At 44.5% G+C, this 27,335-nt stretch overlaps 1 protein-coding gene across 2 annotated transcripts in view; it reads right to left on the bottom strand.

Annotated features, from left to right (window-relative positions):
• The window catches only part of LOC138285390 (sodium channel protein type 2 subunit alpha), a 666,155-nt gene extending 643,688 nt beyond the window's left edge, over window positions 1–22,467 (bottom strand). The window contains exon 1 of one of the 2 annotated variants that reach the window (XM_069225263.1): window positions 22,131–22,467. The gene's annotated coding sequence lies outside the window, so the exon portion shown is untranslated. The remainder of the gene's footprint in view (window positions 1–22,130) is intronic. The other variant, XM_069225264.1, reaches the window with a different exon arrangement.
• Between the last annotated feature and the right edge of the window lie 4,868 nt (window positions 22,468–27,335).

Consider the following 27,335-nt stretch of genomic DNA (forward strand, 5'->3'; position numbering starts at 1 on the left):
TAAGGGGATCAGTGGGTCTCTGAGTGGATGCGTAAATGTCTCAGTGATTTGTGAGTGGGAGAATTGATTGAAAGAGAGACAGAGAGAGAGAGAGAGAGAGAGAGAAAGAAAGTGAGAGCGATAGAGAGTGTTTTTAGACTTTCATGTATAATATATTTGGAATGAGATACTGCTGTTCAATTTAAAACAAAAAATGTATCTGTCATTTGTAAAAATTAAATTAATTTGTACTTTTAAAAAAAGAGAAAAAAAGGCAAGCAAGTCCAACATCATTTGCAAAAATTAAATTAATTTGTACTTTAAAAAAAAAGAGGAAAAAAAGGGAAGTGAGTCCAACTGAATTCGAACCCTGAGTGGTCAGTCTGAAGGTCGCTATACCTCTGTTTTTTCTAGACATTTATTTACTACCTGGGACCATGAGGGAGGCCTCAAGGGCTCCCAGCGGTCCGTACATATTTATTTATTTATTTTTATTATTTACCAAAATGCCCTTTACAAGCTCTCTGGCACCTCAAAGGGAATCTTAAGCCTTCCCTCGTGGGTCCATTGCTTGTAACAGCAGCTCCCTGCTTGCTGAAGCATTTCATCACTGATCCCTGCATGCGAGCAACGGACAGAGATGAAAGTTCCAATGTTTGACAGCAGGACCTGCATTACAGGTCCAGCTGTCAAACAGTGGAGTTTTCGATCTGGGGTGGGCACCCCGGTACATAGCAGAAGCCGGCCCTGGAGGGTGGCGTTCCCCTCTGTAATCAGTGATGCAACGAGGGGGGCTTCGTGGCCCCCCTCCAATGTGCACATAGGCCCAAGGAGGTGGTGGTCTCCAGGGCTAACGGGGGTCCAAAAGGGACCCCCTTTACATTAGATAGTATGTGCCCTGGGGGATCGTGGTCCCTTGGTGTGGGGGCATGAGCCCCCCTCTCATAACTCTTTGTAGCCCTGGGGAGGTGGTGGTCCCCGGGGCTATGGGGAGGCCAATGGGCCTCCACCACACATGAAAAGCATTTTTGCCAAGAGGAAGAGGTCCCTGGGACGCTGGGGGCATGCGGCCACCCCACTCATAATTCTTTGTATCCAGGTGAGGTAGTGGTCCCCGGGGCTGTGGGGGAGGCCATCAGTCCTCCCCCACACATCAAAAGCATTTTTTCCCCACGGGTGGTGGTCCTCGTGGCACGGGGGACTGCGTGGCCTTCCCGCTTACATTTTATAATTCGCTCCAGGGAGGTGTTGGTCCCTAGGGCTGTGGGGGTCCAGGAGGTCCCCCAATTAAAAAGAAAAGACTGCCCCTGGAACATGGCCCACACTGTGTTTAGTAACAAATAAAGCGCAGGAGCCTGCAATTGTTTGTTTAACATTTTTTACTGCAGGTTTGCGACATTTTCCAGACAGCAGCTGACGTCACCACGTTTTGTGAAGATATAAAATAAATAGCTGTTTGCTGTGGCTTGGCTGCAGCCACGTCACAGCAAACACTTTTTTCTGTCAAACAGGTCAAACAGGTCCCACTGTCAGAGAGTAGAGTTTTCATCTCTGTTCCCTCCACACAGGTATGCATGCAGGGAACAGAGATGAAAGCATTGCTTCAGAGAACAGGGAGCAGCTGCCTGTTTGCTGGAGCAATGGGACCACAGGGGAGGCCTTGAAGCTCCTCAAGCTGTCCCGCATAGCCCTTAAAGGCATATGAGAAAATACATTTTATAAATGGTCAAGGACCACGGGGGAGGCCCTCAGGCCCCCGCCCCCCCAACCCCAACTCCCCTCTCCAGGTCCCAGATAGCCAAAAAAGGGCTAAACAATATGGTTTTTTTTTAAAAAGAATAGCTCAGGTCACAGATCTTCACACTGAGTGTTGAGGATTCAAGTCCAGGTGTATCCCTGGTCATGTCCTTCCTTTCTTTTCAACTGCAAATGTTTAAGGCTCATACTGAAAGGTGATCTTACTGTTTTTAATTTACAAATACATTTTTCTTTTCAATTTGTACAGAAATATCTCATTCTAAGTATGTTATTCATCAAGGCCTAAAAAACTCTCCATCTATCTCCTTCTCACTCTCTTTCTCTCTCTGTCTCTTTTAATCTCTTTCACCCACTTACACAACCACTCACAACTTTAACCACCCCACTCAGACTCTCACACACCCACTCATGGACTCACTGACTCCCTCACACAGCCGCTCACAGACTTGTGCAGACACCCACTAAGACACTGATACACACACTCTCACACCCAGACAGAGACTCTCACAGCCACTCTCACCCCCAGACACACCCTCATACACCTATTTTCAAACCCAGAGGTATAGGCTGAGGCCAACTCCTGTCGCGCACAGACAAAGGGCCATGTGCAGAGTAGGGTTGGGTGTTTAGGGGGTTTGGACGCAGCAACTGGCTGCAGACCAGGCCTTGAGGGCAACCCCTGCTGCGCATGGGTGAAGGCCGTGAACGGTGCAAGATTAGTTGCTTTTTTCGGGTCTGCCTCGCCGCTGCGTCCCCGCGGCCCTGCCCCCCTCCCTCCACCTCGATTTTCCATTCCCTTTTGCTTTTCCCGCCTTACAGCCCTCCTGCCCCGGCCCACCTGCTCTCCCATTGGACGATCCCTCCCTCCTCCCAGCTGCCACTCCCTCCCACCTCCCCTCTTATGCCGGCTGCAGCGTGGACGCGTCCACAAGGCGCGCCAAAGGCAAGCCCGTCTGCGCCCATACGCACCAAGACCGCGCCCAGCGCCAGACCCCTTGGCCAACACGCACCACCATTCACCACTACACTGCCAACGACCTCTACGCCCTCAATCCAGGACGCTCCTGTATCTGCTTCCAGTCCACTCAGATGCACACCAAAGGACCCTTCTCCTGCAAAGCCTGCAATTTCACCTGCAACCTAACCTCCAAGCTCCAACTCAAAGCCTCAGACAGCCGCCTAAGATGCATCCTGCTTAACACCCGCTCCATCCACAAGCATGCAATCAAACTCTGGGACCTACTGACCACATCCTCGCCCGACGTCCCATTCCTCACCGAAACTTGGATGAATTCGGCCTCGGAACCAGACCTAGCCATAGCGTTGCCAGAAAACTACAAGATCACCAGAAGAGACCGCAGCAACAAACCAGGAGGAGGAATCGCCATAGTCCACAAAAACCCCATAAGAGTCTCCACCATCTCCCACGACACCATCAAATCTGCAGAGCACCTCCATTTCAAAATCCACATCAACGCCAACACCTCCCTCTGAGGAACACTGGTCTATAAACAAACCCCCAGGCCCCAGACCGCAGTTCTGCTACGATGTCGCTGACGCCATCAACTCCCAAGCCCTCGCCCCAACGGACTACATCCTCCACGGCGACCTGAACTTCCACCTAGAAAACAACAACGATATCAACACCACCAACCTAATCGACAATCTCGCCAACCCCGGCCTCAAGCAACTCGTCACGTCACCCACCCACACCGCAGGACACACACTTGACCCCATTTTCTCAGCCAGCAACCACGTCTCCTTCAGCCACACCACCGAACTCCTATGGACCGACCATCGCTGCAGCCATTTCTCCTTTCAGAAGCCGGTCACTCACCACCTCACCACTAAACCCCCCCGCCGCTACTGGAATAGAATCTCAACAGAACAGCTGATCTCCACCCTCACCCAGGCACCCCCTCCCAGGACCCGTGACCCCAGCACAGTTGCCACCTACCTGCACAAATGGCTAGAAGCCTGCGCCAACACCCTCGCACCACTCATACAACCCTCAGACTCCCACCACAGACCCAAGGCCAGCTGGTTCACCCCCGACCTGCAGGCCTCCAAATGGGAATGACAAAGAATGGACCTGGTGCCTTGCACTCACCGAATCCAACCACACCGCCCTCAAGACTGCCATCCGCAAACATCACCAGCTGATCCCCACTAACAAAAGAACCAACTACAAAAGCTGAATAGACACCAACGCCCACAACAACAAAGAGCTCTTCGGCATCATCAAAGAACTCTCCAACCCCAGAACCTGCTCCCACAAACCCTCGCCATCACAGGAACTCTGCAACTCCCTCGCCACTCCCTTCCATCGAAAGATCGAGGACATCCACAACAGCTTCGAACCCCAGACCCATCAGCCAACCACAGACAACCACTAACCCAACGCATTAAACAACACCAACCCTCAATGCTCCTGGACCCACGTCAACACTGAAGACACCATCAACACAATGGCCTCCATCCACTCCGGCTCCCCCTCGGACCTCTGCCCACACCAGATCTTCAACAAAGCCAGCAACATCATCGCACCTCACCTTTGCGCAGTCATCAACAGCTCCTTCGAGACAGCCACCTTCCCGGAGAGATGGGAACACGCCGACGTCAACGCCCTGTTGCAGAAACCCAAAGCAGATCCAGATAACCCCATTAACTACTGGCCTATCTCACTCCTCCCCTTCCCAGCGAAGGTCATTGAAAAAATCATGAACAGCCAACTTTCCTGCTACCTGGAGGACAGCAAAGCGCTCAATACCTCCCAATCCGGATTTCGCAAGAACCACAGCACGGAGACCGCACTCATTGCTGCCACAGATGACATCAGGAGCATGCTCGACAAAGGCGAAACCGCAGCACTCATCCTCTTGGACCTTTCCGCAGCTTTCGACACCGTCTGTCACCACACCCTTCGAACACGCCTCCACAACACCGGGATCCGCGGCAAGGCCCTCGACTGGATCTCCTCATTCCTCTCCGGCAGAACCCAGAGAGTCTGCCTTCCACCCTACCTGTCTGAATCCTCCAAAACCGTCTGTAGCATCCCTCAAGGACCCTCCCTCAGCCCAACACTTTTCAACGTTTACATGGCTCCCCTCACCAACATTGCACGATCCCACCACATCAACATAGTATCCTACGCAGACGACACCCAGCTGATCATCTCCCTCACGAAAGACCCCACAACAGCAAGAAACAACCTCCACAAGGGACTTCACGCTAGCGCCGACTGGATGGAACCAAGCCGCCTCAAGCTAAACACAGACAAAACAGAGGTCCTCATCCTCGGCAGCAACCTCTCCGCCTGGAACGACTCCTGGTGGCCTAGCTCCCTCGAAGCCACTCCCACCCCACCACCCAAGTACGGAACCTGGGAATCATCCTTGACTCAGCATGACTCAGCAGGTCAACGCAGTCTCCTGTTCCTGCTACAACACCCTCTGCATGCTCCACAAGATCTTCAAATGGATTCCCGTCGAAACCAGAAAAACAGTCACCCACGCCCTAGTCAGCAGCCGACTGGACTTCGGCAACGCGCGCTATGAAGGAACCACGGCCAAACTACAAAAGAAAATGCAACATTTCCAAAATGCTTCCGCCCGACTCATCCTTGACGTCCCACGCCGCAACCACATCTCTGCCCACCTCAGAGAGCTACACTGGCTACCCGTGTCAAAGAGGGTTACCTTCAAACTACTCACCCACGCACACAAAGCCATCCACAACACAGGCCGGCCTACCTCAACGACAGACTCACCTTCCACACCCCCGCCCGCCAGCTCCGCTCCACGAGCCTCGCCCTTGCCTCCGTCCCCCGCATTCACCGCACCACCACTGGAGGGAGATCCATCTCTTACCTCGCCGCCAAGACCTGGAACTCCCTACCACTCCGACTACGCCAGACCCAAGACATCCTGGCCTTCAGAAAACGCCTCAAGACAAGGCTATTCGACCAATAGCTTCCCCCCCCCCAGCGCCTTGAGACCCTGACGGGTCAGTAGCGCGCTTTATAAGTTGATTGATTGATTGATTGATAAGGTGTTGGCCACAGCCAAGACCTCTGGCTGACCGCCACTGCACATGGCCAAAGGCCGTGTGCAGGGGTGGTTGGAATAACATATAATAAGGTTACAGGGACTATCTAGTATGGAATCCGAATTTTAAAAAACATAGAAATTAGCTGAAAAACCAAAGTTTTCATGGACGTTATAGTTAGCCTCACATTTTAAAACGTACCAAACCATAGAAATTCACCTATTATAGTGAGAGTTATCTCAAATAACTATAACTCATGCTATAAGGTAACTCTAACTCATGCCCCCCACCAAGCACTGTATTGATATCATAAATTATGTTATCAAAGGTGTCAGAGCTTAACTACCTTAAATAGTGTGCACATTGATACTTCCCACCTATTTTGTACTTGTCCCGGGGGCATAACTTCCCTCCAGAGAGAGTCTGGTAGCTTAAAGTTGCCATCTAACGTGTCCACGATTCCCCAGTAGCAGCTTGATACCTTCTTCAAACTCCAATGGTTTTTAATTAAGTCCTCCTCTAGCTGATTTGCAGACCCCAGACTGACGGTAGCACTCTGTACCCAGCTTCTTAGTTGAATGTCTTCCCAAGATAATAGAGAGACATCCCTAACTAGGTCTCCCCAAAATTTGACCCCCGCTTTCTTAAGAGGCAATGACAATAAATCTATCAAACACTCGTGGGTACCGGGGGAGTCCCAGACCGGAGCCCATTGACTATAATACTCTATTTTTGCTGCTTGCCGCAGCTTGTACCAGGTTTTAGCTGCATCTTGTACAATTTTTAATCTCACTTTTTTGAAGAATTTGGGGTCTCTGAATTTATATAGAAAATATTTTACTGCACATTTTGCCATAGCTACCATAAATCTCAATCACTGAGCGATCCAGGGATGAGAATAACATTCTAACATTCTTGAGGTGGAATGCCCATGCACAGTAATGTATATCAGGAAGTGTAAGCCCCCCCCACTTTTCTCTTCTTCTGTGCAATTTCTTCCATGAAATCCTGGGGCCTTTTTGAGCCCAGATAAAAGAGTTTCTGTTGAAATTTGTCCAGGAGTTTTTTATCCATTTCTAGAGGGATAGAATTATAGATAAAATTCAGCTTAGGTCAAATTATCATTTTGACCAGATTGACTCTTCCAATAATTGTAAGAGGGAGGTGTGCCTATCCTTGCATTAGCTTACTACACTCTGTTAATGCTGTCTTTAAATTAACCATAGCTATTTTTTTCCAATTCCTTCACAATTATTTGCACTAAATACCTCATAGATTCTTTAATGTGGCGGTTATCACCCTTCAAGTTCCATGCCATTCTCTCTGTTTTGTCAGAATCAACACGATAACCCGAGATCTTTCCAAATTTCTCTGCAATATTCAATAAAGTAGGTAAGGCTAAAGATAAGCTAGAAGTATAAATTAAGAGGTCGTCTGCATAGAAAGCAACTTTCTTCACCCACCCCTTACAACTAAAGGGAGGGATTATGGAATTCTGTCTAATCTTTCTAGCAAAAGGTTCTATGTATAAATCGCACAACAAGGGGGAAAGGGACAACCCTGTCTAGTACCCCTAGGGATCCTAAAGGATCAGACAGTTTCTCATTCACCAATACCCTGGCCTCCGGAGCATGATAAATTAGACAAATCGCCTGGCAGAACTTATTGCCCAAATTATTTTGTTTAAGGATCATATTTAAATAGTTCCAATTAACTCTCTCAAAAGCCTACATCACATCCAAAGCTATAACAGACAGGGGTTCTTGGTAGGTAATAGCTAAAACAATAGCGCCACCTAAATTAAATGTTTGATCATTTAAAAAATCTATTGCGAATAAAGCCTTTTTGGTCTGAGTGTACCAAGTCGCTTATCACACCGCTTAACCTATTAGGTAATATTTTAGCAAATAACTTATAATCACTATTTGACAGAGATATTGGTCTGTAGGATTCACATCTCACTGGTGATTTCCCTGGCTTTAAAATAAGAAAGATAGTTGCCTCATGCCATGAAGTAGGCGGGTCAGGACGAGAGTTATGTGCTTCCTTTCTGAGCTTTCCATGAGGTTTGCACCTGGGGCTCAAGTGTGGCATGAGGGATCAGCAGGATCGGAAGTCATCGAGTCAGGTGTTAACTTGCCTCAGGGTCTCACTGAAGTAAAAAGGGATCCTCATCGCAAACAGGGGGGTGGGGCCTTGAACAACATGCCCATCGACAAAAAAGGGGCGGGGAAGAGGAGGGGTTGGAGGAAACACTAGAAAGTTGCTGTTGGAGGCGGGCAGGAACAAACTATGGTGGAGTAGCATTTATTGCCAGAACGAGTCGGCGAAGTTCCTATGAGGTCACAGGCTTGATCTGTAGTCTCAGCAGAACTGGGTTTTCTTTCGACCCAATAGAATGGATGGACAGGGCCCCAGAGGGAGTGAAGGAGACACTGAAGAGGGTTTTAAGTTCTAAAAGGCCATGGCAGGTTCAGCTAACACAGCAGTTGGGGGAGGTGAAAGAGGTGAGGCAGGACAAAAGGAAGGACAGAGTCACGCAGGACTATGGTGGGACATAAGGGGTGCCCTTATTGGAATGGTGTGATGAAGAAGAGAGGTAAGAGGAGCAATGGAGAGGGGGTATCATGGAGGATGCAGAGGCCTCAGATGAGGAGGAGTGGGGCGTCAGACCCAAGCAAAAATAGTGACAAGGGGTTGAATGGCAAATAGACAGTGGGACAGGATGATGTGGGAAAGTCTGCGTGGTCTGACATGGTAAACTAAAAAGAGCCTCTGGAGAGCAAAGAAATTAAAATTAGGAAGCTACCCTACATGGGAACGGCTACACCTCTGGGGGCACACCTAATGCTATTGACAAAGGAAAGGATTTGGCAGGGGGAATATATGGAAATGTTGAAGCTCCTGCACCAAGAATTGTGAGCTAAAGTGGGATCTAAAGAAGAGAAATACGAGCTGGCAAAAGGGCCTAAGGTGCCTGTGATGATAGAAAATTGGACATCGGTCTTCTTAATATATGCCAGCATTTACTGTGAAAAATATCCAGAATGGTCAGTGACATTATTTAAGTATATGGACGGCACATGTACTGGGTACAATATGATGAGGAGCTCAGAGTATGTATGGCGCTGGAACCCGAGGTTCAATGGAGCAAAATTGATGCAAACTTATGGCAACACACTAGGGGCCCAGCCAAATGTGGAAAAAGCACTTTTAAGGCTAGTGGGCTTCCTATAGTATACTTCCCCTTTCAGGGACATCCCACCACGGGCAAGGGACAGACTGCTAGTGCAGGAACCGGAAATTCCCAGATTAGAGAATAGTGGGACTTTAGCAACGGTCTCTGATCAGGAAATACTGTAAACTTCATCACAAGTGCTCAAAGTTTTCTGGGAGACATGCATTGGTTAACTGCTACAGGGCGGGTGGTTCGTCAGCAGGGATGATTGAGCTTTGGCAGCAGCAACAAGGAGGCGCTGGGGGTCAACAGCAGAGTCGATCTGGCTACTTCCGAGGAGGAAGAGGCATTCAGGGCACTGGGGGCAAAAGCTCCTACTCTGGTTAAGCTTGACAGGCTGCATGTTTGGTTGGAGCAGTATGACTAGCCAGAAGCAGCGAGGATTTTGCAGGATGGGTTTACATGGGGGTTCAGGCTGGGATACTAGGGGCCATGGCTGTGTAGGTGGGCAGAAAATTTGAAATCAGTAGAAAGCACACCCCAAAGTGGTGAGGGACAAATTGACTAAAGAGGTTCAGGAGGAGTGCATGGCAGGCCCTTTTCTAGATTGACTGATGCAGAATTAGATTTTCTCTCCCATTGGAGTGGTTCCTAAAAAAAACATGTGGGTCAATATTGCTTGATTCAGCACTTATCATGGCCGGAAGGGTGCTCAGTAAACAACTTTATGCCTGAGGAGCAGGTGTTCATGTCAGACGCTTAAGTGAATGTAGCTATGGCAATGGTGGAAGAAGTTGGAGGTGGGGACTTAATGGCTAAGAGTGCTTTCCATTTACAGCTGGTACTCCGCTCCCCACAATTTCAAATTGTCAAGCATACATTTTGAAGAGAGATGGAATGGTGACAAGGCGCTACTCATGGGTTGCTTGACCTCCTGTGCTGGATGGTCATGAAACAGACAGGACACTTACACCCAGTATTTGGATGATTTGTTCTTGGTTGGCACACCAGGCTCTGCACAATGCCAATACTTGCTGGACAGATTCCATACCATAATGGAGGACTTGGGAGTGCTCTTGCCCCAGAGAAGATGGTGAGTCCTAGTACAGTCTTAGCTTTTCTGTGTATTGAGATGGATTTGGAGCGAATGATGGCAAGATTGCCAAAGGACAAGCAAATGGCCATGGTGCTGCTTCTTGATGAAATGTTACACAAGACCAAGATCACAGTCAGGGACATACAGGTGATTCTGGGTCACCTGAATTTTACCTGCAGAGTCGTGAGGGCGGGCAGACATTTTGCAGAAGACTAGGTTTGGCCATGAAAGGTCATAAGTTGCTACATCATCGTGTCCGGCTATCAGCAGGCGTGAAAGAGGATTTACACATGTGGTGTTACTTTCTAGGGTCATTCAATGAAATCCCCTTGACAACATGGCAGGAGATGGACTGGAATGCCTGAATAGTCTCAGATGCGGTGGTGGATCAGGGTTTTGGATTATACTGCCATGGAAAATGGTGTACGGAGCAGTGGCCCGCTGAATGGACACAGCGAGATTGCTCCATTGCGTTCTTGGAGTTTTTTCCGCTGGTTGTAGCAGTGACAGTCTGGGAGATAAGCTGGCCCACAAGAGGGTACTGTTCAGGATAGGCAATTGGTGGCAGAAGTTGTGAACAGGCAGTCTGCAAGGAATCCTCAAGTCCTTAAACTCCTTCAGGTGTTCATTCTGGGTTGCTTGAGAAATTATATTTCTTTTAGGGCTAGACATGTGCCTGGTGTGAACAATGACATTGCGGATGCTTTGTCTCATTCACAGTGGGAGTATTTCCAAGGGCTGGCCATGGACGCAGAGACCACCAAGAGCCGGATGCTGCAAGATTTATGGAAAATAGGAAACAGAGGATGCTTCAGCTAGTGGTAAACTCGTTAGCGGTTTCCAAGAGGGAAGTATATGCACAGGCTTGGACTGAATTCTTACAGAATGGCGTCCGCAGACATTGGGAAGAGTGGGCAAAAAGGGAGGATGGGGTGCAAGGAAAGAACACTCCAGGGTTACTATTGCAGGGAAATTGCTGGTATGGCTTTCATGGGAAAACTGGTATGGGGATATGCACAGGCAGGGAAGCTGGGAACAAGAATGTTGGAGGGGTGGGCTAGGAAATCAGGCAGGGTGGCACCAGCCAAGAAACCAGTTACATTGGTTTGAGAGATGATTGGGCTGTTGTCGCGCATAACCTGGGATCAATGGGAAGCACAACATTTTAGCACATTGATGTCCTGGATGTTTTTTGGGGTCTTCAGGGTCTCTGAACTATTAGGGAGAAAGGGGACAGAAGGTCTACTATGGGAAGACATACAGTTGACTCCAAAAGGTGTCCAGATTTGACTTTGCAGGTCCACGAAGGATCAATGGGGGCAAGGTAGGTGGTTTGGATGCTTTGGTATCCCACACCTGGGATTTGCCCAGTTCACTGGGCTTTTGTATGGCAGGTCATGAGCTGGTGTGTCCGGCCTTCCTACATGGGGCCCACAAGCCAGGCTCAGCCTTCCAACTACTGTCCATTTTGAGGAAAGCACTGGAGGTGTTGGGATTGGAGACCTCTGCTTTTGGTACTTATTCATTTAGAATAGGGCTGTCTATGGAAGTGGGGCAGAGAAGATGGAGTGGAGATAGGATCATAAGAACAGGGAGAAGGGCATCAAGATATTTCCAGTATTATATCAGGAGCGGGGAGGTGGTGGATGTAAGGTGGTTTGTTGTTTTTAGTTTACAGGCTTGGTTCCTGGCCCGCAGGTCAGCGGTATATCAATATGGCTAGTGGGAGATTATTTTATTAAGTGGGCTCACAAATAAGCGAAGGATGGCAATCAAGGAGAAAACCTGGGTCTTGATCCAATAATATATAGCGTTCATTGGCAAGGAAAAGGAGGGATGAGATATGGAGAATTGTTGCCCTGCTTAAACAGGTTGATGGTGAGGGGTCAGTGCTCCAATATTTTATTAATTCACCTGGGTGAGAAGCAACATGGTCTGTGGGAAACGGTTAGACATACTAAAGGGAATGAAAAGAGATCTCAAGGAAATTCTGAAGCAATGGTCAGGGTATCATATAGAGTGGATAGCTTTTGTTCCGAGGTGGATTTGGTGAGGGGCAAAGCAGGCAGCCGCCATTGAGAGAGCAAGGCATAAATGTAATAATGAAATGCATGGTTCTTGTAGGGAAAAGGCATTAATATGTTGGAGTATTCAGATATAGGCTACAAGGATCTTGAATTTTTTGGGGGTGATGGGTACGCCTCTCATTTGTTGACATGGAGCTGTATTTGTTCCAGATTAGTGACAGGCCATGCGCACTGTTACGCAGTCATTAGACAAGGGGCAGAAAAAGTCTGGTAACCTTTTTCTGGTGGTATGTCAAGTTGACATGATTTATAGAAGTTTAGGGTTCTTGAAAGTGACAGTCCAGGTTGATAAGGAAAGACAGATAGGAACATACCTGGATGACATAGGAAGGAAAATGCTCTTTAGAAAATTATGGTAAATTCACGTTCACAGTTACAATAAAGTGGAAGGGAGTTTAACCCTAGAAATTATGAAAAGCAGGGAGAAAAATACAGGATTACAGCTGTAAAGTGGGAGGGAGGAGAGAGGGTAGGGGAGGGAGGTTGTGTAACATAGGTAAACGTTTTTGTATAGTGAGGCTATTAGGCTCATATTTATACTTTTTTAGCGTATAAATACAAATATAATTGTATTTTGTAAGTTTGTGCCGCTTTTGCATCAGAAAATGATGCAAATGCAGTGCTAAAAAAGTATAAATATGTGCCTTAGTTTTGTGAGGCAAAGGTTTTGATGTTTGTTAAGTGCACCTGTTTTCAATTAAGCAGCCTTTTTCACACAAGCCTGGTGTCAGTGGTTGGTGTGCTCCCCTCTTCCGCAATGAGAATTTGGAGTAATTCAGAAATTAAATGGTCGCAGATACATGCTTGAAACCATTAATTATGGTTGTAGATTTGTTGTGGTGGTGGATACAAGTATGTATGTTTTGGGAGCCGTTATGGTTCAGAAGAATGAAATTGATGAGGGGATTGTGGCTTATGAATCCTGTGCACTACATTCAGGTAAAATGAATTACTCTGTTGATGTAAACATGGGACATACAGCATTTCCAGATGCAGCTGTGGGGGTTGGAGAACTCCACACATAAAAAGATAAGGCAGGCCTGACTTTCTATTTGGGGAGTCTTCATCATGAGTGTGGAATTTCTGCAGTCGTAAAATTACTATGAATAAAATTACACTTCTAGTTTGTGAATTCCACAAAAATAGTAAACTTACTTAAATGTGTAAGTTTACCTTTGTGAATCAGGCCCTGTGTGAATCACTTGTGAAGCAACTGATTGTGATCAGTGGAACATGTGCACAACGTAACTGCTTGGAAATAATACTGGTGTGACTGCCATTAGGTTACCTGTAACAATTCTCACACAGTCACTATAGAAGAATGACATTTGTCAGCTGGAGGGTGGCTGCTGCCCATAGAGGACAATCTCATCTCTCATGTCTTCCACCTCAGTAGTTCTTTATTTACCAGGGCTTGTGGGGAGAATTCAAAAGGATTCCCTTTAGGCTACCGCTGCAAAGTGTACAAGGGACAGTGACAACTGACTAGAGGAATGCATAAGATTTCCCATAAGGCTACTACCTTAAAGTTGTACCAAAGGCAGTGACAGCTGACTTGCATCTAGGGAAAGGACCTTCCCAGGCTCCTTTATGAGGATGGAAAATGTGTCCTAAATTGATCGGCTGGACACTGCCTGAACTTGTACAGATAAGCCAGGCCCCCCTCCTTGTAGTTGAACACCTACCTATAGACCTAGATCTGAATGAACTCTGCTGCTGCTGACGTTTTCGAAATGTCAAGGATACTGTTGCTATTCCTTCCTGGCTAGAGGCAAACCTGAATGCCCTTCATGAAGTTATGCTGGAATGCCCTGCGGATAATCGTGACATTTGTATTTAAAAGTCCCTAGTATTCTGGAAGCCCTCTCCACCCATCACTTTGTTCCAGAGAACTCCCTTCCCCCAGAGACGTACAAGTACAGGTGAGCAAACTCTGACTTTCTCACCATCTTTTAAATGTTTCCTTTGCACTTGATTGGTTCAGCAGATTACAGGATTGTGGGGCATGCTTTAGGTCTTCTGTGCTTGTTGGTTTTTACCTATTCTGTAGGCTAACCACAGGTATGACCCCCATTATCACAGAGATTCAAACACCTTTGATATTGTAGGTGTAACTGCTGACCCAAAGCCCTTATCACCCCTAGTTTACAAGATCAACATCATTAAACACAAACCAGGAGATATGCGTACCTTCCTTAGACCACTAAATGTACAAATGTACTGTTCAAACTTCAAGACACTGCAGGGCACCAAACAAAGTGTCAATTGTTTGTCACCGTCTTCCTTTGTTCCTACCGCGGTTCGGGTGTTTGCGGACAGAAGAGTGGCAAACAGTAAACATTACTGAATCAAAACAAAGTAACTCCATTCTGGCAATAGGACTGTGAAGTCTTGATTTTGTAGTATATTGACTACAATGAGCTACTGATCACGATCAGTGTAGTGTTTGAGGACAATGAGTATCCTTGTTACGGTTCAGTAAAAGCCTATTTGTGGCAATATGCTTTTGGTCATTTTAAACGTTTTATTTAGTTTGTATAAGAAGAAATTACAACCATTAGTATTATACAATACAATTATGGGAGCACTGAACAATCTAGCTAACATGCTTGCAGTAAGTCAAATCAGAGCTTAGTTATAGAGAGGACTTTGTGTTAATGATTAAAAGCATGTTTTCTGGACTAAGATCTAGCTTTCTGCCAAATTAGCTATACCTTTGTTCAGATGTCTTGGTCGTAGCTGTGTCTAATTTTCCTATGGAAAACTGCATGAGAAAAACATGTTTTGGCAATCACCCTTTTTCTCAGCCCCTGCTTGATGAATAACCCCAAAACATTTGAGGAAGGAGCTGAGGTTGGTAAGATGTTTTTTCAAGTTTTGCAAAGATTTGTCAAACTGCGCCAAAATTATTAGCAAACCAAAAAGAAATAATTTCCTATGGAAACGTAGCCCTATCTATCACTGTTCAATGGCGACTGCACAGGATAAAATACAATGTGTAGCATTTCCAACAGCAATGTGATTGCTAGCTGAAAACAGAAGAATAACTGAGGAATGGAAACAATATTAGAACATTGGAATGCTGGAGGCTCCATTGAAAACAATGGAGTGCTCCGGGCTTTTACTGGCCGGTAAAAGCCTGCAGCCAACATTCCAATCTTTGTTCACAGCAGCTGTGGCTTCGGCTCGGGCCTTTAACGCGGGAGCGGGCCTTTATTAGCTGGTAGAGCCCGCTACGGCGGGTTCTAAGGCTATAATCAAAACAAACAGAAATGCGAACAAAAAGATGTAAGGGGCACATGGGGAGTACACAGGTTGTTGAGATAATACAAAGGTCTATATATGCAAGGTAACAAGGTTTTAATGGTGTTATCAGCAACCAATTGTCTACCTTGATTTGAATGCACAGATGTTTCTCATAAGGGTTTCATTTGTTTGCATGCAGAAATAAAGGTTAATTAATAGCGGGTTATGTGTAGAGATTGTCAGGGTCAGATTGGGACAAAAAATACTTTTGGGCTGGGCAATAAAAGTGGACCATGTTAGCGAACCAGATAGCCCACATTTGCAAATCAGGCCAATTTTGAACTTGTGAAGACATGCAGTATGGATATTTTGCAAGGTATAGGAGCATGCATGCATTTGTGTTTGCCGCAAGCAATTATTGTTTTCATATCAAGGAAATCAACAGTAAAAACTGCCCCATCTAGCCATAAAACAGGCCCCAAATTGCTAAAGAAACAGCCGAAACACTGATCTGTGAGACCAGCTTGATTGTTCTAAAGACGAGTCGTACCTCTGAGATTGTAGCATTTGGTAGTATGTTGTCTACACTTCACATGAAATTAAGCTAAGCACACCATGTACGTAAAGATATGTGGTCAGAGGATTTACACTCAAATGTGCTTTGAAACCAATGTCAGCATTAGGTTAGTCAGGAAGAGGTAAATAATTAGTAAACTATAGAAAGTGTTGGCTGCAGAAATGCCCAAGAATGTGGTGTCAATGTCCACATCGCTATGAATGTTGAAGATTTCTTATATACACTGGATTATTTCTTGCCACAAATAAAGCATGGCCTTGCAGTGAAATAGCATATGAGATAAAGTCTAGGGTCTCTGCACAGTTCCAGCATTTGTCCTCTGAGATGAATCCTAGTTTTTGTAGCCTCCCTGGTGTCCAGTAGGACCTATGCAGGTATAAGTATCTGTAATGAGACAGAGCATGTGCAAACTCTGCAATTGTAGATATCTTACATATTCGATGTTATGATTCTTAGGGGCAGGAGGCTCTGCTAATATTGCTGTTCAATTTGTCTTGTAGGGGCATCAGGCTGTTGGTATTAGTGTTGTTCAATAACATGTTAAGGTAGCTAGATTTGTGTATGAATGGGAGGTCGGAATGTGTAAATGGCTGTGTTTGTAGATAGCTGCTCTTAGTTTTAGGAAGCTGTAGAAATCAGTGATTAAGAGTGTCTACTTTGTCTGCAATTTCAGTGAAGCTCTTGGGAGATTCCTTGGATTTTAGATAAGTTTTTTTAGATAGGCCCTTTAGAGCCCAGTCTTGCCAATAGAGCAATTTGCCATCTAAGTTCAGTTTTTATTGTTCCAAAGTGACATAAGCTTTATGTAGTTTCTTCTTGAGTATTTAAAGAAGTTTTAGAAAAAGAGTGAGTTGTGTTTTGTTTGAATAATTCAGACTGGTTGTTATGGAGGTGGTGGATAGTCAGCATGGAGGTGATATGGTGTTGGGACATGAAGACTTTTTCGCTTGATAGCCAAACTGGAGGTGTGGGTTTGATGCTTACAAAAGCAGGGCATTACACAATATGGATGCTCTAGCTGTGCTTCTGGGCCTTCACAACGGTGCTGCATCTCCCACTGTGAGAAAGTGGATTATTAGTTTTGGGACGTTAGTCCACCACAAGTAATAATGGCACTTTTTTCTTAGATCTACTAAAGGCTTCAGTAATTTAAACCTAAGCTCAAATCCTTTTAGCTTTGGAACAGAGCAGATAGGCTTAACTTAAGAAAATGTGTTAAGCATTTACAAGCAACAAAAGAGTTAAACAGTCAAAAACAATAAAATTATCATTCTAATTTATACAACTAAAGAATATTTTATTGAGTACAAATTGACACCAAGACAACAAAAATTCAATAAAGGGAACCAGAAATATGTATTTTTAAGGATTTAAATAAAAATAGCGCCAAAGGCACAAAGTGCCACTTACGGGCAGTTGGTTGCACTAGACCAAGTCAAAGTCTAAAGTTAAAGTTCACAGTGATGGAGCATGGGACAGGTACAAGGCAAAGGTAGGAAGGCAAAGGTAAAGGTAGGCCCCAGTCGAAGAGTTACCTTCATGTGTATACATTTTTCTAGAGAAAATGTGGTAATTGACAAGTCATCAGTGGCACAAGGTGCAAGCTGCATCCCATTCAGGGTTCAATGACACCAGGTGCTGAAGAACATGGTCCCGCTTCAGTTGTTGATGAAGGCGGGAAAGCCCAGGGCATGAGAAGTCCAGTGTCTGTGCCCACACAGATCTCGATAACGAGCAGTGTCACTCTCAGTGAAGCCCTCTAAGTTCAGATTTAGAAACTTTTCTGGAAGTCAGACCTCCTTCATTGAGTAGACTAGCATGTTGGACCCAACCATCGATACGATGACGACGGTGGCCCAGGACTTCCACCGGTTCTTCAGAGTCAAAAATGGTAAAAAGTTACTAACTCCCAGCTTTTGTAGTTTGGGCAGGAGGAGTACACCAGCCAAGGGTTGTAGGACCTCAGGAGCATCACTTTGGGGTCAGAATTCACTCCAAAAGAAGCCACCAGCAGAGTCAGTGCAGGTCAAGTTGGAATTGGTCAGCTGATGTCTTCAGAAAGTTTGGCTTCTTGCAGCTTTTATGTCTTCACAGGTCGCAACTGCTGGTGCAGTCCTCTTGTCTTCCACAGGTCCATCTGTTGTTTTGAAGAAGGTGCCCAGGAATGCCACATTTATTACTGGCAGAAACCTGTATGTAGGGGTACCTCCCAGCCCCTTTCTGACTATTAGGGAAAAAGTTCCCAGGGGTAAACTTACCCACTTTTGCAACAGTTTTTCTCTTGTGTACACTACTGAAAACAATCACAAAGTGCCCTTTGCTAACTGAAATCAAGATGCCAGACCCTTTCTTACCCTGTGCAGAGCTCCCTGTGCCACTCAGGGGTATGGCAATGTTAACTGGCCTAACACTTCCTTGTGGTCACCCCTAAAAGGGATGCAATGACTTGTTCTCCCACTGGGTTTGGAGACAAGCTGGCTACATCTGCCAACTGACAGGGTATGAATTCTTTGAAGCTCAGGAAGGGGATGGTTACAGCCCCCATGCCATCCTGGAGAGGACACCTGAAAAACTTCTCCCCACACCAAAGCTCATTGTCTACTGCTTAGCATTAATCCATACGTCACTATAGGGAAGCCACCAACAGTCTGGTGACACTGAACACGGCAGAAAGACCCATTTGGTTCAGGCAGAAAAAAATAAAAGTGTATTCTTCAAAATAATGATATAAAATTAGACATGACCTATAAGTTTGATTTCAAATCACTATTAAAATAAGTCCTTGATTATTTTTCCTAGCTACTTCCAATTAGAGGTTAGCTGTACAAAGTGTTATAATGTAACCCAGTATATCCCTATGAGAGAACTAGTCTTGCCACAGTGAAAACGACCTTGGCGGTTTTTCACTGCCAGGACAGGTAAAACATAAAATATACATAACCTATATAAGGTCCATTGGCACTTTAGTGGTGGCAAAATATGTGCTGCTGTGCAATAGTGACATTTACAGTACAGGCCCTGCATATACTTTGTATCATATACAGGTAAATAGGTCAGTTAGGATTACAGCCAAATTCAACATGACTTAGGGGGTCACAGCACATGCATTTATGCCTGGTTAGCAGAGTCCTAGTGAACAAATTTTAAAAAAGCAGCAAAATCTAGCAACAAAATGGGGGTGACCACATAAAAGGTGCATTTTCCAACACCCAGCTATCTACCCATTAAAATTTAAGACAAAAAGCCTTGAGAACAGAACAAAGACAGCCATAATTAGAGTTCCAAAGAAAATATTTTGAATCAAGATACTAAATTATGTTTGTCCCTAGATATATTATTTGTTTGCATCACCAACATGTGCTGCGTATGTCGAGAAGTTGGTTATTCCGTGCTGGCTATCAAAAAGTACAAGCACCCAACCAAACTGAAGATCTTCCCTAGAGATAAGACATGCATGATCTCCACAGGATGAAAGTGCACACATGTTATTAAAGGATGGCAAAGGGAACAAAACCAAGTGAAATTGTTATAGTTAGGGGTGCTCAACGCTTCTGAAAAAGTTACTAATATTCATGGTTGAGTTTTGTTGATGGAGATCTGTGGTAGAAGAATCAAAGCTTTGAGGTCTGGCAAGGAAGGGGCAGGCTTTATTCACTGCACTACATTTGGCCTAGTCAATAACCAAAGGCTCTACTTCTAACGGACTTAGGTGAGATATTGAAAACTAAAGTCAAAATGAGGAAGGATTGGCAGGTAGAAGTAGGTCTTTCCTTGTTTTAGTGTTCTGGGGCTATGCTACCAAGTTAACACCCTCCTTTAACAAAGATGTGTGAAAAACTATCACTGAAACACATGATTGAAATACAAAAACACATGCTTAGTGACATATCCCCATTAATTGCAAATACTTGGGCTGAAAAACACCTTGAAAAAGCAGTACTTCAAAAACAACGGGTAAAGAGGCCAGGAGAAATTTCAACTCATTTGCAAGACACTGATACCTAAAAGGGGCCCTATATGATTGGTTTATCCTGATAACAGATGTTAAGCACATTTAGGAGACAACCATATTATTTTGAAATCGTCTGGACATAAACTAAGTTGAAGGCAAAAATCGCACAAAATGTAGCCATATCTTGTGTTTTTTTGCATGCACGATTAATAGCTTAACAGGAAAAAATCATAATTAAACACAGCCACGTAATATGTTCACCAATCCCATTTTGAGCAAGCCGTTACATATCAAAATATGTTGTATTACAACAAGACTGTTCGTGAACCAACTGTAATTTCAAGATTTTAATCAACTAATGTTGCTTTTTAATTGTTTCCAAAAAGTATAAAACATATATGTTAAACAAACAGCTACACTTTGGGTTTGTAACTATATACTAAATAAATGAAAAATGTGCATACACATGTTCTCCATTCTACTACCGCGATAAAGAACAGAGAATGTAAGACATAATATATCTGTTCATTATAGAAAGATTATTCTAAGTGACCACACCAAGAATAATTACAACTTCTCGATGCAAAAACATACTTTTGAAGAAGCCAAACACCAAGTTTTCGCTCACAACAAAAGCCCCTGTAATACCACATGAACCCTAGTTCTTTGATACCGTGCATAGTTTTACAATTCACTTGTGAATTATACACTGAGACTGAGGTCTGAGAGCCTGATATGACTGTGAATATTTAATATTGCCTATCCTGACACTGGCGTATTATGGTAACAATGACATATAAAAGCTTCTCCAAGTCTAAAATATCTTCCAGCAAACAGACGAGCTGAAATACAGTTAATATATGATGTCTATATTAATAGATTATTTATTTGATAAATGCGGACTTGTATTGGCCTTCGAGGCTGCAATCTAAAATGCTGTTTTATTAGGCTTACTTAATCGTTGATCGTTATATAACGTAACATAACATTTCTAGAAATCTAAAGTACATAATGAAGGTTAAATATGTTGTTTGTCATACAGTATGGTTTCTGACTTTCGTCCTCTGCTAACGAACGTCATTTTAGGCCCATTGTACTGAGATTTTGAGAATGGTTCTTCAAAAAGATGGGGCAATGATTACATGAACGTACACATAAATTCTGTGTTTTTATAATTCACACACATTGTTTTGTTTAAAATCACTTAAGAATCACACTGGTGCTTGTATTAATGTACAAAAAAGAAACAACTGCTACCCATATGCAAGGCCTCTGGCTCTGTTTTCAGATAATGGAACATATTACTTAGCAGTAGGTAAACAGATGACTGTCTGACCTTCGGTTCCAAAAACAAGCACACAAGGTAGGGCATCCTGTGTACATTTGAAATCTCCATAGTTGCACCGTTTACATAGGCAAATGCAAATAAGGGCCGGCTGAATGAAATGTGATGAATGGAACGATCAGAGGACAAACACAATATGAAATAGGAGGGCAATACCCCTGTACAAAGTCAGGCTGCAGGGTCTTGAGTGTCCGCAGACGAGATTCATCAGCATAACAATCACAAAATAAGCATGCAATCCTCGCAACTCGAGGGCAACAAACAACAGAGCCATTTCCGAGGGCAGTGGGATCGGTCACATATCACTGCAGCTTCTATAAGCCTTGGGCTCGCCTCTATCATAAAAGAGAGCATTATCTGCGGTGCTAGAGCCGAGGAATTATGTGAACACTATAGGGAGATGCGCTGTAACCTAAATTCATTATGCAACGCTCTCTAAATCCATTCCATAATGTAATGTAGAGCTAGGAAGGATGCTGCCAGGTGCAAGAATATTATGTCAATGAGAAAATGCACGTAGGGTAAAAAAAGATACACCTCCAACATAACGATCACTTTAGGCGTGCCCTAGCTTGATGATTATTCTTTTTTTGTGTGATGAGTGGTCGACCTCCCTCTCCAGCTGTGGATCAACGAATCTGGAGACCATGCAGAAGGTAGGGCTGCGCCCACTTACACAGACCTCACTGCATCCACCTTCACGGTGCAGACCCAAAGAAGTAAGACATTTTCCGTTATCTTGCCACGCTATCCCAACCTGCCACCCACCCTGGGAATGGAGGAAGGATGCGCACCGCCATCCCAGTGATGGGGAGCACCCGCGCTTGGAGACAGAAGGATAGCGCGGTATCCAGGCAGCACTTACACCATTAATCAGTCTCTTGTCTCCTCGGTGCTCCTCTTGGCTCCCGGTTACTCCCTGAGTGCGCTCCGGAGACGCTGGTTCTGTCTTGTCCCTCGGCGCTCCTTCTTGCGGCTTGGTCTCCAGGCTGCTCTCTCGCCGCCGTGTCTCTCCCTCTCCTCTGGCGCCAGCCTCCCTCCTCAGTCTCCAGCTACTCCTCCCCCAGATGTTGACAGTCAGCTGCGTGCAGAGATTGGACGTGGCGGGGGCGCGCGCGCGCTCCCGACACTTCCCTTGGCACTGCAGGTACCAAAAGATAAGGAAAAAAAGAGGATACCCGCAAACATAGAAGACGGGCAATGAGAATGGGGAGCTGCGAAAGCTTCCCACCCTCTCCTCGGGCATGGCCTATCCGCCATAAAGGGAAATGTAATATCGTTGCCGTTTCACGGTTTAATGTCTACTGCTATGAGTGGAAGTTAATACAAAAATCTATTGACAGAAGAATTTAAACTGATAGGATATATGTTACCATTATTATCACATTATTTTGTAAATAATATTGAAATATGTTTTCAATCTGCTTCGAATACATTATGAACGCAGTCAATGGTCTATCAAAATCAACCCATATCTGGTGTAGTGATCGAACTTTAATACACGTGTTTTTTACGTTAGGTAATTGTAAACACTGACCTGATAAAAGTCCAATATGGCTGAAGCCCGTGACGTACACAACAGATGTGATTGAGCACCTCCCTACCTCATTTTTTTAGTACAGCATTATCCCTCCCTGCCTGACATTGAGTGGAAACAATAGGGCCGCCCCATACCAGGGGAAGGGGTGAGTTTAAAGTAGAACAATATCCATCTATTAGCATGGCCAGCCGGTTTCACAACGGGGTGCCACACCCATAGACAATCTCACGCGTCTGTCCGCATTAGGCGCGCTCCTCGAGTCGTGAACAGGTGCAGGGCGTCGGCGGGAGGTGGCGGGGAAGTTTCTGGAGCGACAGAGGAGAGGGAACCCGCTGTGACGTAGCCCACATGTATTATGATGCTGTGCGTCACACCCTACCCCCAACGGCGCTCCCTCGGCTCCAGCACCAACGTCATGGACAGCGGCGGCATCGCCCACGAAGGAACGAGCCTGTGAGGCGGGAAAGGAACTGTCCACCTCGGTAGTGCTGTACGGCACAGGAACGCGAATGTTAATTCGTGCAACATGTACATGAAGACACTTGAGGACTGACAAATGCTTTTAACTCTTACCAAGCAAAACCAATCATTGAACTGATTTTTCCACACAGCCAGGGTTTACTTGACAACCAGTATACTTATGTGAGGGCTGATAAAAACGAAGGGAAAATTAGTGGACGTTTGTACTGTTCGCCCCTTGAAAAAAGTAAAGTACCAACTATATGAGTCAATCACTGGACAATTTTTAGAGTGGACTAACCCGGAGATGTAGCCAGGAGTATTTTTGCAGGGGTGGGACTCGTGGAGGCATGGTATGACCCCCCCCCCCCCCAATAATGACATTGTGAATGAAAGGTTTGGATTACTTGGTTATCCTTGTGTGTCGGAGAATACGGTTCAACCCTACTTTTGTATCACTCAGTCAGTCATAGATTTTTTATTCGGTCTCAAAGGACCACAAAAGCCAAAAACATACATTTTTCATTACAATTGATATAAAATCATCGCATAGTCGTCTAACTGTACAAAAGCACGTTTATGGTCCCTAGTTGGGTCCTCATTTAATCAGTAAAAGTTTATAAAATGTGATTTTTACCATGAGTAAAACAAAGAAATCCATCTAAAACATATTTATATATGAATACATGATATTTGGCATAAATATTACTTTAAACAGAAAATCCCCCACCTTTTCTACGCCAAAGACAATTGTTTGTCTTTTAGATGTGCCCTGCTACAAATTGTGGCATGATTTTACCATGGTTAAAACAAAGAAATCCATCTAAGACATATTTATATATAAATACATGATAGTTCGCATATACATTACTTTAAAAGAAAACTCCCCTCTGTTTCTACACCAAAGACAATTATTTGTCTTTTAGGATTGCCCTCCTGTAAATTGTACGATGTGGGCATACTAATCAATCACAATAAATTTGTCTGCCCAAATATTCATAAGCCTATCCTATCCTATCCTATCCAGAGACTTTCTCACAGTAATTATGGACCTTAAAATATTTACCAGGATACCACATATTTCGATAGAGAGTAGCATCTGAAGGTATAGATACGCAGGACGGCATTGTCGCATGTGGAAAAATCTTAAAAAGGGTATTAAAAAACGCTTTCTCTGATTTTTATAAAATTTACAAAAGAAAACCATATGTATTGTACTTTGTACTGATGTTGAATCACAAGGGCAAGCCCCTAGTATTGAACTCCAATCAATCATAGTCGGAAAGGTTACCAGACGGTGAAACGTGTCTAGCCTTAACCTAGTAAGAACAAAGCAATATCTAGATTTTACTACAATCATCAGGATACATTTTGCTCTATATACTTTTAACATGCTCTGTGGAGTGATCGTCCCTAACCGCTTGGAAAAAATCTTCAGAGCTGTTGTTGTCTTCATGGTCTGTAGTTTCTTAATTTTTACACATTGATCCCAAGAACCTTCTTTATCAAACATTATTCCCAGATAGGAAAATGTTGGAGTAATGTTGATCTTTCCACCTTGCATGATAATATTGCAGGTCTTAATTGGTTTTCTACCACATTTCATTATAAAGTTTTAGAGCGGTTGACATTAAGGCCCAAGTCTGTCATAAATGTTACGCAAGTTGTTAGAAGTCTTTGAAGGGCTAGCGGGGTCCGGGCCATAAGAACAGCGTCATCTGCATAAAATAAGGCTGGGATCGGACGATGACCTATTTGGGGGAGGTCTTTTCATTTATTTATTAATTCTAATACCAACTTGTTTATATATATTGAAAATAAAAAGGGTGCTAATACGCAACCTTGGTGTACACCTCTATGTATACTAGAAAATCTAGTACATTCCCTACCTATCCCGTATCTCACCCTTGCACTACTTCCTGAATACAGTTCCCGTATGAACTGAACTATTTTGGGTTCTACCCCTAAATTGCTTAGGATTTTCCATAATTTCTCGTGGACTACACAATCAAACGCTGAAGACAAATCTATGAAGTCTAAATACAAATTACCCTCCCTGATCTTTGTGTACTTCCCGATTATAATACTTAAATTCAGTCCCTGTTCAATGGTGCCTATTCCTGTGCGAAATCAGTACTGTAATTCGGATAAAATGTTGTTTTTCTCAGCCCAGTCTTGTAATCTGTTTAGGGTGATTCTCCCAGCTATTTTGGCAAATGAATCAAGTAGTGAGATGGGTCTGTAACAGGCTGGATTAAGACAGTCAACTTTTTTTATATATGGGGACAATAATAGAGTCTGATCATGATAGTAGAGGTCCTAAAGTGCAACGATTCCTCAACACCTGGGTCAATAGGGGTCCCCATAAATGTATGTTGGCCTTATATAAGTCTATCAGGATGCCATCAGGGCCAAGGGCCTTTTCGGCTTTACTTGCATTAATGGCTTCTACTACTATCTCTAACCCAAACTGAGGTGTTATAATCACATGTGGATTCTTTTGAGTAGAGTCACTAGTTGGAGAATGAAATAAGTCTGAGCGGAGACAGGGCTGAATATCTTGGAAAAGTATCCAATCCAATCCCCCTCTGCTATAACAATCTCCATTCTGGGGTCTTGTCTGACCCCTAGCACTGGAGAATTTATTATGTTCCAAAAAAGGATGTTATCTTACATAAGACTAGCTTTGTGAAGGGATTCCCAAGTTTTTTCTTTCAGGCTAATTTTCCTTTTCTTAATGGCTGTCTTATATTCCTGCCTCCGAATGTGTATCTCATTCAGACATCTTGTTGGAGTACTTAATGCTTTTTTAATCTCTTATGGGCTTTAGTACAATCCGAATCAAACTTTTTGTCCCGCTGCTCCGGCTTTCCACTTTTGTTGATGAGAGATTCTTTCACGCCTCACGCTATTGAGGAAAAAACACTAACGCATTTTGATGGGTCTATATCATCAGTGACGCAGTATGCAAAATCTAGCGCGTATTTGCAAATTAACTGCTTCTAAAGACCCTGTGGCTCCATTTGGGACCATCGAAATGAATACCCACTACGCAAGGTTAATTCAATGTCATTTACCAAAGCATTATTATCCTGCTGGGGCTGTGCGGTAGATGTTAATGAAATCTGTAAACTCTGCGGAAAATGATCATTTATTGCTATATCATTGAGTAAATATTTGGAAAGATAGTGTGAAAAAAGGGTGGATATTAATACATAGTTGTTAGAAATGGGGTCTTTGGTTGACAGTCAGGTTACCCCCTGTTCAAGGAAGGACCCTCACTCTAGTCAGGGTAAAAGAGAATCACCCTCAGCTAACCCCTGCTTGCCCCCTTGGGAGCTTGGCAGAGCAGTAGGCTTAACTTCAGAGTGCTAGGTGTAAAGTATTTGTACCAACACACACAGTAACTTAATGAAAACACTACAAAATGACACAACACCAGTTTAGAACAATAGGAAATATTTATCTAAACAAAACAAGACCAAAACGACAAAAATCCACAATACACAAGTCAAGTTATCAATAAAAATGCAAATGGAGTCTTTAAGTAGTTTTAAACCCACACTAACGCTGTCAGCGTGAAAAAGTAACGTGGGGGGGTCAAAAAGAACCCCGCACAGGGGAGTGCATGTCAAAAAGGGCTTGTGAGGCATTGATTCCACTCACGAGCGGGACCGTGCATCGTTTCTCCTTTCACCGGGCCGGGGCGCATAGTTTCTTCTTTCCGCAGGAGAGCAATGCGTCGATCCGGTCAGCACTCTCAGGTCCTGGCAGGCCTTGCTTAGTTTTTCCGCGCACAGCGGTACTTGAGTCGGAAATCCAGCCGCACGATGATCCGAAAACCCCGCAGCGCGGGTTGTGATCTCCCAGCCTCCGTCAGCGATACTGCGCATCATTTCTCCTGCTCCGCGCGTCGATTCTTTGGTCACGTTTCCTGCAAGCGTAATTTCTCAGCTGCGGAGCCAGCGGCACTTCGTTTCTTCAGCCGCAGATTGGAGTTGCATCGATCCTTTCCCCCGAACGGCATTCTGTGCATGGATTTCTTCCTCTTAGGCTGCCAGCTTTTCCTTT

This window comes from Pleurodeles waltl, chromosome 3_1 (assembly GCF_031143425.1).
Source record: "Pleurodeles waltl isolate 20211129_DDA chromosome 3_1, aPleWal1.hap1.20221129, whole genome shotgun sequence".
Classification (NCBI taxonomy): Eukaryota; Metazoa; Chordata; class Amphibia; order Caudata; family Salamandridae; genus Pleurodeles; species Pleurodeles waltl.